The 13,648-nt window shown below is 40.4% G+C and overlaps 1 protein-coding gene across 3 annotated transcripts in view; it reads left to right on the forward strand.

The window, feature by feature from the left end:
* Positions 1-13,648, forward strand: part of LOC109857233 (zinc finger protein 608) — a 139,084-nt gene that overhangs the window by 29,089 nt on the left and 96,347 nt on the right. For 2 of the 3 annotated variants that reach the window (XM_020433399.1, XM_020433394.1), the window contains exon 2: positions 3,941-4,082. The gene's annotated coding sequence lies outside the window, so the exon portion shown is untranslated. Of the gene's footprint in view, positions 1-3,940; positions 4,083-10,131; positions 10,661-13,648 lie in introns of those variants that run through there. The other variant, XM_020433387.1, reaches the window with a different exon arrangement.

Below are 13,648 nucleotides of genomic sequence, written 5' to 3' on the forward strand. Positions count from 1 at the left end.
TGCTCGCACGCGGAACACGTTCTTCGGAAATATTTAGTCAGGTATGATTGATGGCAGAAAATCTGTTGAAAAATTCTCGCTCTAGTTTCATTTTTGTGTGTCTCGCCGATCAACCGTTATTAAGAAAAAGCAATTTTAAATCTGTGAAAGCCTTAAAACAATCGTGCGATAAATTTCATTTTTCGAAACAAGTAAATAAATAATTTAACCGGTATTGCATTTTCCTATTGTTCATCTTTTCACATTTTTAGAACACGTCATTTTTTAGAGTTAAAAAAAACTCTCCCAAAATTATGTTCGGAAGACAGGGGGAATATTTTTCAAACATCTTCGGAAAAAAACGAACTTTTGCGGTATTTATTTTAATGGGAATCGTCGAACGTTATATTTCTTTCTCTCTCCCGAAGGACAAATAAAACAGCAGGCCGCCAAAAATGTGTCGAAGCTTTGGAAATCCGGTCACCAGGGAAATTTCTGGCAAATACTTTTCTCTGCGCGCGAAATCTGTCGAGTATATGGAAAACACCATTCGAAACTGGATATTACACAAAGGTTAACTTGTGTGTCGAGGCAACGCGGGCAAAAGCTCCGTGTAAAACAATGCAAAAAGACCGAGAAGAGGCTCGGGTGTGCGTGCGACGAGGCGATAGAGCGTGTCGCGGAGAGAACAGCAGTCTGTGTTGTATCGCGATTCGCACAGACTGCGAAGACGAAGTTAGGCGAGTTCGAAGTGCGAGAGTGGGTGAAAGGGGAAGAATCGTCTCAGCATGAATAATGTATTGCGCGAATATTGTAGCCTCTCTCTCTCTCTCTCGGGACAGCTGCTGTCAGTGGCCAATTACAGGCGACTTATAAAACAAATAAATCGACCGGCTGAATGATTGCGCATAAATTAAGAGCACGGCCTTTACTCGACCTAGACAGCTCTCTAGAACTCGTAGTCGTCGTTGTCGTCATCTTCGCCGTCGTGGATGCTTTAATATTGAGCGTCGATTGAATCACGCGTCTCAGGAAACGTCTCGTTGAACGCCGATTAAATCGGGGAAGAAGGGAAGGGAGATGTCGTTTGGTTCAATTAAGCCAGCCGAGGAGATTAGTTAATCACAGCTGCCAGGTGACGATTTACGACAGCCCGCTTAGAAGCGTGCATTTACGCGTGAAATCTAAAAAAGAAGATAGTTAATTCGAAATCTTTTTATTTTTCTTTTATTCTGACGCTAATTGTTGTTTATATAATTTGAGATATAAATGTCGTGTGTGTACGATCGATATAATTAAAATGTCTGTCGTATATTTTAATGGTATGTATGTCAGAAAAGAGAGAGAAAGATACACATGCATACCGGTTTCGAGAACGAAGAATAGAAAGTTTGCAATTTTCGACGTTTGGTGTGAACAGTTTCCAAGGGAAGATCCGACTCTCAAAAGATCGAATAATTTTCCGTGTAGCTTGCGAATGGCGAAATAAGTTTGAAGTGTCGATTTCATTCGCGTTACGGCACAAAGACACTCGTTTTCCAGTCGTCGAGCTTCAACGAGACTTCGTCCGTGTGAAAAAGTGTTCCGCAGGCGCGGTAATAACGCGGTCGGAGTAACGAGAATCCAATAATGTCGCTCTCCCATTAAACGTCAACGGTACGTAATTACTCGGAGACTCGTTGCAGCAAATATCAATCGTTGCGGGCACCGAGAGCGAATAAGCGGTCGTGCAAATATACGTCGAAATAGATTGAATTTCTGAAGTGAAAAGTTTGTCTCGCGCGCGCGCGCTGCGCTGAAATTCGCGCCTTATACGGTTATCGATACGTAGAGGCTTCCATTATTTCTGGAAATATATTCATGCGAGTTGGATTGTTTTACTTTCGTTTCTCTCTCGATCGCTCAAGACAAACGACAAGAGAGAGAAAGAGAGAGAGAGAGAAAGAGAGACAATTAAAAGTGAGTTAGACAAGCGTATAAAAAGTTCGCTCTTTAGAATATTTTTAAAAACAAAAGTTTTATGTATGAAAAGAAGTCAGATCTATTGCCTGTGAAATATTGCGCGCGCGCGTGTGTGTATGTGTATTCAAAGTTTAAAAAATTGCAAAATATCGCGCGCATTATCTACTTATTTTTTCGCATGTAACAAAATATCGCGGCAAGCACGAGCAAACAAATTATGATCAAAACTGGCGAGCGAGCGGAAAAATCTCGTTAAGCTCTCGGAAAAATATATTTAGCTCTCGATTAAAAAGAGATATTTGAAAAAATGCTGTGCCGGTATATTTCGATACGTAAGCGTAATTACGCGGTCGTAAAAGCGAACAAGCATTCTTCGGCGAGTTTCCATTGCCGGATGCAGCTTTGTGTTTTGCGCACGGAACCGCATCTCTCTACCTGTCGTGCAATTTCTGCGCTACCTGGCCGCGTTCGTGTGATAAGATGGCCGATATGTGTGTGTGTGTGTGTGTGTGTAAATGCAAGCGTGGCGTATATTCAGGTATCACGTACGAAAGTAATTTGGCGGCAAATAGTGGCCGATCTCCGAGAAGCTGCAGCCTTACAAACGACGACTGTATCTCGCTCGGATTCCATCGTCGTAATTAAAGCTCGCTCGACGTTCATGACGTTGTAAGCTGCGACGAAAGCGCCTACAGAAAGGTCGCTTCACAATATGCGTGACATTACCGTCTCGCGTTAGAGTTGAGTTTAGAAACTCATTTACATTATGCAAAGTACCAATGTTACGTTTTCATGATTGAATTTGTGATAATTTTCATTATCTAATCACTCGATTGTGTTAACGCTTTCTCTCTCTCTCTCATTTAATAGAGTTAATAGAGTTACATAATAGAGTTTAATAGAGTTACACGCTCTACGGTTCCTGTTAAATCCGCGTCACTTTCTGACGGATTATGAAAGTGTTTTCAAGTTGACATTTTTGTCGGTGTTGAAATTAAAGAAAAAAAAAAAAAGAAAACGCAAAGAAAAACAAATATTTGGCGCGATTTTTATTGTTTTTTTACGTTACACATGTCACGTGAGGCGCAACCTCTTTAAACTTCATTTGCAAGCCGGGTTTTCGCGAGGGGAATAAAAGTGCGCGATTATTATTCGGGCGACACGACTCGGCCGTCGCGCGAATAAATTCGTGTAGTGCAGCACGCCGTGGTAGCAAATTTATATGAACATTCGCGAGCGAGTCATCGTGCTGATCACGAGCGCTGGTATCCCAAATATGGCCATCAGTGAAGTTCGCGAACACTTCGCGCGCACAATACGTGAGACGCAAACTGGTTGTGCGATCTGTATTCCCAATTTATCCGTGCTGAAGTTCGCAAACAGCTTGCGGACAACCGTCGAGCAGTTACAAAGTTGTTTTCGTGCCTTGTTAATATGTAGAGCTCTCAGTTGAAACTTGAAAATCCGGCACAGCGTCCTTAACTCGAACTGCTCGAGACAGCTATTAATTTCGTGTCTTAGACCAAAGCGCAACTTAAAGATTGATTGAAAAGCTACTTTGAAGGAGCGTAATCGTTGCGTCGAGAAGTAAAGAAGACGAATTAAAGAATTGAAAAAAAAAAAAAAAAAAAAAAAAAAAAAAAAAAAAAAAAAAAAAAAAAAAAAAAAAAAGTTTTTTTTTTTTTTTTTTGTAAGAGAGGAGAGAAGGATAAAAAAAATTTCTCTAAAGGAGATTGGAGTTTATCCGTCCTGAACATGGATTTCGAATTTTATGTTCGCAGATNGCGTAATCGTTGCGTCGAGAAGTAAAGAAGACGAAAAAAAAAAAAAAAAAAAAAAAAAAAAAAAAAAAAAAAAAAAAAAAAAAAAAATCAAGAGATCTAAGAAAAGTTTTCTTATTTATTTCTTGTAAGAGAGGAGAGAAGGATAAAAAAAATTTCTCTAAAGGAGATTGGAGTTTATCCGTCCTGAACATGGATTTCGAATTTTATGTTCGCAGATGAGACATCGGCGAAGATGAAACAATCTCCGGAGAGGAGAGGATGAGGCTTCTTCACTTAAAGATCAGATTCAGGATGTCAAAGGATAGCGCAGCGTCATTTCCTCAACCAAAGGCAAGGAAATTAAGTCGCAACTTCAAGGTAAGTAAATGTTTCTAGACGCAATTCAAACTTCTGCCTGATTTCTCACGATATCGTTTCACGTGATATTTGTACAGTATTATTTTGTCGGTGTATTATCAAATTTTCCATCGAGAATCCACGATTTTATTAATACAACCAAGCAGCATAATTAAATGGTTTCTTAATTAAGTTTCGCAATTGAATCCTACAAACTCAATAATAATGCAATAACAATTATGTTTTCTGACTTATTTGGAATTGAGTTTTTGCAAATGAGTTTTTTTTTACATCTGATTTGAGTGGTTTTGAATAATTAATAAATACATCAGCTCTGTTTTCTATTATCGCTTTGTCACAAATAGAATTGGAGACACATTTTCTCGCTTTTATTTAATTGGGAAAGCTTAACAATAGTTTCAAAGTGGTGTTCGTGTGAAGTCCTTACGAACGTTTCTTTGCGGAGATAAAAAAAAATTTACGTTACCGGCGCTTCGACAGTTTTCCTGCCGACGGTTCCGCCATTAGCTTCGCTAGACAAAGGAGCGGTTTAAACAGGACCTCGTCGCGATTCGCGGAAGAAGTCGACGCGTTAAAAGTTCTCTTAACGGCCGGGAGCTTCTTTCCCTCTTTTCCGTGCCGCGGCAATTTTCATTCTTCCGACGTTGCACGGTAAGATCTTTAATGGCTTCTACGCGAGTAAGAAGCCCTCGTCGGGCGCGCAACGCGGGGAGAGAACTTCACGAGATAGGGCTGCCAGATGCCCTGTATATAGGGGATTGTCCTGTATTTCAGCTCGACTTTGTCTCCCGCTCCGCTCGGCCAGGAAACGCGATTGTCTTGTATCTCCAAGTTTTTTGCATTTAATTAGAATTTGTGTCGCGTAAACACGAATGTGTGTGTGTGTGTGTTTCGAGTAGAACACGTAAAAGTTTACTGTTCTGTTTGAGTGATATATTCGTAGGTGAGATTTTATTTATATACTTGACTACAGTCAAAATACTCTCTTAATATATGTTTCATTAAAATTTTTCGCGCGAAGCTCATGGCAAGTGTGTCGATCTCTATGTATTTCTATTCTTTACTCGTTTTCGGAATTAAATTGCGAATGCCGATCGATCGATGAGGCGGCATCGATCCGCGTGAAGAAAAAAAACGATCGCTTCCGAACGATTTATTTCAAGTTATGGCGAGGCAAGATTATTACAAGCAGTCGAGAGCCATTAAGATGCAAGCAACATCTGGAGTCGCTTCTGTGATTTATATCTGCTTGAGTCGGAGGTCTTCATCGATTTTATCGCGCGTCGTCGGACATGGTGTACAGTTCGCGCGCGCGTCGACCGAAATGCGCGTCCGGAAAAATCGTAATTGTTGCGCGCAAATCACGGTTCCCCCCCTCCCACCCCGTTCTTCACTCTTGCATCCGGCCGATAATAAACTGCGACACGCGCGCGATAAAATGTCAACGCTGCGGTAACGACATCGATATCAAATATCCGACGCGCGTTCCGTGAATCCGCGAATTCCCTTTTGCTTTAAAAAATAGAAGAGCTGACGGTTGAATTTATGAACGTTCTCGTTAGCGCAACGCGACACCGCGAGTTCTTCTTTTTTTTTTTTTTCACCTTGTTAATTTCAACAAGGAAAGTTTTCAGCATTAAATTGAATACAATTTTAAAATATGCAATGCAAAACGCGTGGCTTGACTTAATCATCCATTGTTGTTCTTTTAGTCGCAGTTAAAAAGCAATACTATGTTAAAATTATATACATATTTTTTTTTACAAAACAAATATATTAGATTTTATTTCTTGTGTAAATCTTGTGTAAAGTAATTAGAAACGTTGCGATAGAAAATTACATGTTACACAAATAAATTGTGCTTTACAAATTGTTCGAGGAAAAACTCAAACTGTGTGTATAATTGTTGAAACGTGCTGACACACAGTTGCAAATTTTGTGACATTTATAGATTGCCTTGAGCAAACATTCATCGTTGAGACGCGCAAACAGGAAAAAGAACGATTGCATAACGCGAAGAGACTATTATCCGTTGAATTGACGAACGCACGCGCTATCTCTGATTTTCTTTGTATAATTTATACTTAGTATTCGCTTTATCACCTTTATCTCTCGCAATGCGAATCAACTACACGGACTAATGCATTTTACTGTCGGGCTGTACGAGCTCGCTACATATTTATCGACCGCGACGTGATTTGAATATGCGCCGCTGCCTTTAATGCATCCTCATTGCATTACGCTCGTGGTACGAAGTCCAGAGACGCTGGAATATGAGAATATGAACCGACTACCGTTATTATGAATTACCATTCATTCCGTAAATTGGTGTAAAGTATTATGAATAGAAAGCGGAGAAAAGCTATGAAAGCTCGATGTATTCACTTGTCTGAAAAGTGCGTATACCGGGTTTTCATTCAAGAAAATTTACGAGCAAGGTATTTGAAACAACTGTATTTAACAACGTTAAACGCGAGGGCGACACAAAGCACTCCGTGGATATTTATAAATAAAACAAAACAAAACAAAACTTTGTTTTATTTCTACGGATTTATTTTCAAGGAGAACTCAACGATAATAGTAGTTTAATATTTTACGCACGCAATAGTTGTTATTTTATTTCATTCACGTAAATAGAAATAAATTCTATAGAAAATGTATGTGTGTGTTCGTGTGTGTGAAACAGAACGCGAACTTCTCGTTCGTTCAGAAACTGTCTAAACATAGCCACAATTTACGAACATAAAAGGTTTACGCCTCGTTGCGGAAATAAGTCCGTCAATTTATAAATTTATGCCGAATCACGGTAGCCATTGAGCTCATCGAGCACGCATCTCTCTGTCTCATTTACGGACAATTAACGCGTAGCGCAACGCGCGGAGATTAATAAACACGCGACGCCCACGCGGAAGGCAGACAGAAGGTATACGAGACGGGTATAATTTAGCGGCGGTCTCGCGAGAGGGAGCGTTAATTGAGAATGATCGACTCTCCTCGCCGGCGCGATTCCGCTCTCCGCTCGGCGCGAACTGAAACAAATAATGGCAGTCGGATCGAGACGCATATCGCGTTGCCGCATCTCCTTCTTCGTCTTATTCCCGGCCGTTTCTCGTGATTTCAATTTTTTTCCCGACACGATAAAGAGGCCACTCCGCCGTCTCGAAACAAGATCGATCGCGAACGCCGTGCTCGTGAACGCCGCGAGGGTGGGCGCGAAAACATTCGCACCCACCTGGATTTTCGAGTAGGGAAACACGGAGGGAGATTAAATTAAAACTGCTATCGAGAGGAATTTGAAGGAATAATTTATTAACTCCTCGAGAGAGAGACACTCTCTGAGTTATATCTTTGCCACTTCAGTCACGAGATGTTTTTTTTTTTTTTCTGGAGAGAGCGCTCTGGAAATGTGAAGTTATCCGATAGCGTGACGCAATATTTATAGAAGAAATTACTATTCTCTCTTTTTTTTTGCAGGAAGACACTTTAATTAATTCGGAATATATAGGCCGAATTGATCGAAGTAAATGACAAAAACTAGTAAAATGAAAAAATCGAAGAAGTCGAACGATTCTGTATTCAATAAATGATCTCTCGAAGCGCAAACAAAAACGATTGTTTTTCGTGCAAATAGACAAACACAATGCGCCATAAAAGACTCTCCCCCGAAGTATTCAGGATTCTCGTGCCCTTCTCCTAAATTGTTCTCTTTTTGATTGTTCTATCAATTATATCAAATCTCCTGTATACGCGCCACACGAAGGGACGAGTTGTGCGAGAAAGGGAGAGAACGGAGAGCAATAAAATGAGATGACAAAAAGGGTGATAGAAGGTAATGGAGTGAAGGATGGAGAAGGGAAAAAGAACAAGGTAGAAAGAGAGAAAAAGCGAGAGACATAGTGGGATGGGGGACGTTCGTGGAGCACAATAGGAGTAATACGGACAGACGAAGATGAAAGAAGCTCTTCTCCGTTTGAGTCTGCTTAAAGGAAAGCAAGCAGATCCGGATAGACTTATAAAAGACCGACGCAGATGGAACTATCGATACCTCGTTTCGTGGCGTCGAATCGTTAAGCCACGTTTCCTCGTGCACAACGTTGGCGTTGTAGAACAACCGATGTTGTCCCAATCGCGGGCAGGTGCTTCCAACATGGTCTGAATAAATCCCGGCGAGATAAAGCGAGGCGGTAAACGCGAGCGAGGGATTGCATAAGCCTGTTGTTGGCGGTAAATCGTTTTTCTCGCGTCAGCCCCGCGTCGCTTTAACGATCTTGACGAGCGATCATAGTCGAAAGCACTTGGAGAGCGCCTTCTGAGTGCCTATTATGGAGCACCGTTAAGTAAACTACTTTCGGGAAACGTAATTTCGTACCCGACCTTATCTAATCGTCGTACGTGTATTTAGGAGAAATCAGTGAAATTAGATCTTAAAAGCATTTCGCGTTGATACCTCAGCGATTATGTTATCTCTAGTGTTTTCAATACAATTTGATAATAGCGTCGACAGAGATTTAAATCGTGGACGATAAAAGATTTTTATTTTAAGTTTGCGCGCGTTCTTTTCTCTCTCTCTCTCTCTCTCTCTCTCTCTCTTTCTTTCTCTCTCTCTCTCTTTTGTTTTTTTTTTCCGTTAACGTTAACAAAATAAAACGCTATTGGTAAAACAGGTTTTATCTCTATTTGAATTGATGTAGATTTCAATATATTTGTGTTTATTGTGGTAATTTTTGTCTTCAACGCATCTAAAAATATTTGATTATTAAATAAAAAATTAGACGATATTTTCCGATTCTCAAGAAGTTATAATGTAATCTGATATAAATAATAAATTCAATTTTCTTTGCATAAAACGAAGAGTATTTTCAACAATATTGCAATGTATACACGTGTGTATATATCAGCTCATCAATATCAGGGTGGAATAACCCCCAAATATATTTTTGTTAGAGCGACACTTCCCACTTTCGCTCCGTCGGTTCTCGTATTGGCTTTACGGTATGCAGTATCCGTTCAAAATCTAATATATTGAATTTCCTTCAAAAACGATTGATAAATCAGATATTCAAGCCATCCTATATGCGAAACTCATCTATATCGCATAGATAGCTTCGGATATTCCTTTGTATAACATGAAAGCTTTACTTGACGATGCACAGTAATATTGGTCTTGTATATCTATACACAACATCAATCAAGAATCTAATATCAAATTTTTTAGAAGATTTTGCGTACAATCTTTTAGTGAAAAATGCTGAAAAAACAAATATGCGTTTTTTTTTTAAGTTTTAAAAAAGTTATTCAATAGATGTACATAATATTGAGTCATATGTATGAAATTCGACACACACACACATATTTGTCAAGTTCCATACTAAATGACTCAGTATATTTATTCAGTATATTTAAATATTTGCCATTTTATTTGAATGTCAATTTGATAACAAATCTGTTTTATCATTTGTTTTAATTTCGTGCATGTGATAATGTAAACATGTATTTAAAAATGTCTTCTCTTCTATTAGAGAAAACTTTCTTATTTATTAGAGGATTCACGCTTAATTCACGTTTGCTCTGCGCCACTGGTGGTTTCGTTCTATACATTCCATAACTCTATAAATGCTTACATGTTTCTGTTTACATCTAACAATGTACACACCAAGTTAATTAATGCTCCAAGTATTGCTTTGCTAAGCTCTGACTCTCTCTCTCTCTCTCTCTTTCTGTCTGTCTCTTTCTCTCTCTCTCCCTCCCTCTTCCCAAATATCTGTCTAGAAGACCAAGTTATTTCCTTGTTAGCTACGCCATTGTCGTGTCCTCTTCGTTCCACACAACTTGATAATCAAATCTATTCCCTACATGTTTCTGTTTGCACATGACAGAGCACACCAAGTTTATCGATATGGCAAACATCTCGTGTCTCCAAATCCAAATATCTCCCCTTATTAGACGACGATCAATTTGTCCCTCGTTCGCTACGCCACTGTCGGGTCGTATTGGCCGTCGGCGGTGGAGGGGAGCGGCGATGCCTCAGTAAACGCCAAGCGCTCGAGCCGTCGATGCCACGGCGAAGCGGTTTACGAGAGACTTACTCGCCAATACGAGAGAGAACCGGCATTGGTTTTCAAAGTGATGAAAACGATCGACATAGCCGACAGCTTGTTCCGTGACTCGATTCGTGCTTGACGTTTGCCGGTGTCGCGAAAATCGTTGGATGGTGTTAGGAGCCAACGACTTCCACTGGGAAAACTGTATGTTCGTTCGCGCGTGTTCTACTATGTATACATTTGTGTCTGTGTACGTGTACGTGTCGCACATACTAGCTCGTTTTTCTTCGGAGTGTGCGTGCACGTCGAAGCCACGTCGCGCGTGTGTATAAGTGCGCGCGTATGCGCGCGTTAGTACGTTCGTGTTGCGCAACGACGACGATACTTTCGCGTGCGCTTAACGCTCGTTATCACCGCGCGTGAATGTCCTGCTGTGCGTAACATACGTGTGTATGTGTGTGCGTATAAAGTGTCTTCTCTTGTGCCCCGAAACACAACGACGACGCCGATCGACGATTTGATCAACGCAGAAAAGAGGTACGCAGCACCGCTAGTGTTGTCTTTCTCAGGATACGGATGCTGCTGGAGCATCGGCGCCTCTCGGTGTGCACAATCACACAACGCACGCACACACAGAGAGAGAGAGGGAGCCATACACACACATACGCACACACACACACACACACACAAACGAGACCGTGCACGCATGCGCACAACGTGAAACTGCCGGTCCTTTGCTGCTCCATCGTTCGTTCCTCGTCACTCCTCATCCTTCTCTCCGTCTTTCTCGCTCCTTCTCTCTTCCTCCCTTTCTTCTTCCCCTCTCGGTGTCTCCCGTTGGATTACCTCACGGACAAAGGATACGTAAACGGGGATATACGCGCTGGATAAACTTCATCGAGGCTCTCTCTCTCTCTCTCTCTCGCTCTCTCTCTTCCACCAGCTCTCCGCCCTGCCGACTACCATATAGGTATTGTTCCTTGCTCTGCTCTGTTCTGTTCTAGTCTCTCTCTCTCTCTCTGCTTGACTCTGTTCTGCACTGCGTCAGGGTGGTGGTGTGTGCTCAATAAGCGCAGCGAGACTCCCCCGGAGAGAAATGCGGTTTCCCGTCAACACGACGAAAATCTTTGATAATATTTCACATGTACGAGTTCACATGATTATTACTTCAATTTGATAGTCGCTTATGTTCCTTATATGCTTTTTCTCTAACGTGGATATACATATGTATATTTTTTTCTTTTTCCTTATACATATCTTTATTTATTCTTATTATTATATAAAGAGAAAACAGGAAAAAAACAAACAAAAACAAAATGCAATAAAATTGAAAGAACAAAGCTATTGTTGACTTGACAAATATTGTTCTTGTAAACTTGCAGTTTTACAGACGATATTCCAAGCTATTCTTTTCGCGCGTCTGTGGATTACTCACAGTAAATTTTCCTACAACAAATATTTGATTAGAAAGAAAACTCTGAGGCACATCCTTTTTTTTGTTTTGTTCATCAACGCGGATGTTTTAATGTAAACGTCAAATAACAAGTAATAATTTTAGTAATCCATTTTGTGTGTGTGTGTGTGTGTAAAAGTCGTACAATCTTAAGGTATCGTTACGAGTTCTATCTCGGGGATTCTCTCGCGGAGTAATTAAAGCAATTTGCGACGATATCTCGCGTAATTGCAAAGCGCGCAGCGCTCTGCGCTCCATAACGGAGACACTCGGAAAGATAATCGCCTTTGCACCTTAAGTGGTGCTAAACTAATGTCAACCGTGTCCCGGGTCGATGGATTTCTCTCGCCGTGCTCTTCACAGTTTTCTTCTTCCACTTTTAATGAAACGGCGGTTCGCCCCGCCGGATGTGTACACGGGTTCTGCCCTAGGCCGTGTTTAATGGAGATTCCTGGCCGGTATCGATCGCACGGACGTGACAGATAGACGCCTAGGACGATAGTAATAGGATCAATCGCGGCCGGCAACATCTGCGGCCCCTATATAACTTATAATGCAGCCGCAAGTTATGACGAGCAACCGGGCGCGGGCGAGAGTGCATTATACGTATTATGTGCCGGGCGCGTTACACGGAGCGGATTACACACACGACGTGTTATTACGCGACGGACTTGCATAGGAAAAGCTTTCCCGGTGTCGGCTTTTGTGCTCCAACACGAACGAAGTTGCTGAAAGAAAATCAGCGGCTTCGCTAAGCGAAGCGACGCGAGAGAGAGATATATTTTTCCAGATAATATTTAGAACACAGAAAAATATATTTCAACCGCGAGTGTATATTTTCGCGTTTTAAGTTTTTACAGAGTAAATATTTTTATTCATTTTTAAATATACATATGTTATTTTGAAATTGCTGCAACACACATTTTAGCAGACATAAACACATCTTCTCTAATTTATCCGAAATGTTATATGTATGAATTCTTGATGACGTGTACACTCGCGCTCTCTGTGTGTGTGTGTATGTGTGAGAACATCGTCATACGCGACATTAAAATATACGTCGTGTTCTGTTTAAATAAAGATAATTGGAAAATTATTCTCTCGACAATATTTATTTGATATGCAAATCGACGAGGCAGTTAGACCGGGTTTGTTGTAAGAATTGTTTGTTACAGAAAAATGATAGAATTGTTTACACGCATTAACAAAAATGTACATATCTTTTTATTTAAAAAGATGACAAACTTGAGCTTGTATTTAAATAAGCCGACACGACACCGTTCTTCAATGTTACATCTTATTGTTGATTCTTTTACGTAAGTCGTTTTTGAATCGTATAAATTTACGATCTGCGTATTGGTTTTTTTTTTTTTTTTTTTTTTTTTTTTTTTTTTTGGTTTTTGCAATCGAGGATATAATAACATTGAAAAATATACTTTTATATTTTTGCACAATTGCATCGCAAGATAAAAAAAGTTTTAATACGTAATAAATCTTCTTTTCGTAAACAGTCTGATGTGTGCAAATATACATTTGAATACAAAACTCTGCATTCATCATAGAACTTGTTGTAGCTCGTGTGTTGTAAATTACTTAATTTTTATAATACCGCGATACGCAACAAGGTGTAATAAATTGCCGAGATTTTCTTTGTTAAAGATAAAACAGCAAGAACTAATAATAACAGTGATTATTGCGATGCTTCTCTTCGGTAGTCACGTCGTTCTCGTTTTCTTCGTTCGTTTTTCGTCGAGACGCAAATTGATTTCTCCGAAGCAGCTATCGAATAATCATGTAACATTTGCAAAAATCGCGAACCTTGTCAACCGTGGCCTGATACGTGGCATTAAACCACCGCGCACACTGGTTTATTACATAAAACATTGTAACCTCAGACATTGCTGCTTTCCAGCTGAGATATCATTGCTGCGTGTAATCACGCGTTTCGATTCGAAATCAAGCGGCCGCGATTACTGTACTTGTGCGTTCTTTTTGCCGATCGATCAATTGAAAACCTGTCGGTCGCGGCACATCCTTTTCGCCCGATAGGCATCCTTGTTACATCGGTATTA

The sequence above is a fragment of the Pseudomyrmex gracilis genome, unplaced genomic scaffold (genome assembly GCF_002006095.1).
Source record: "Pseudomyrmex gracilis isolate BER0280 unplaced genomic scaffold, ASM200609v1 scaffold_5, whole genome shotgun sequence".
Classification (NCBI taxonomy): Eukaryota; Metazoa; Arthropoda; class Insecta; order Hymenoptera; family Formicidae; genus Pseudomyrmex; species Pseudomyrmex gracilis.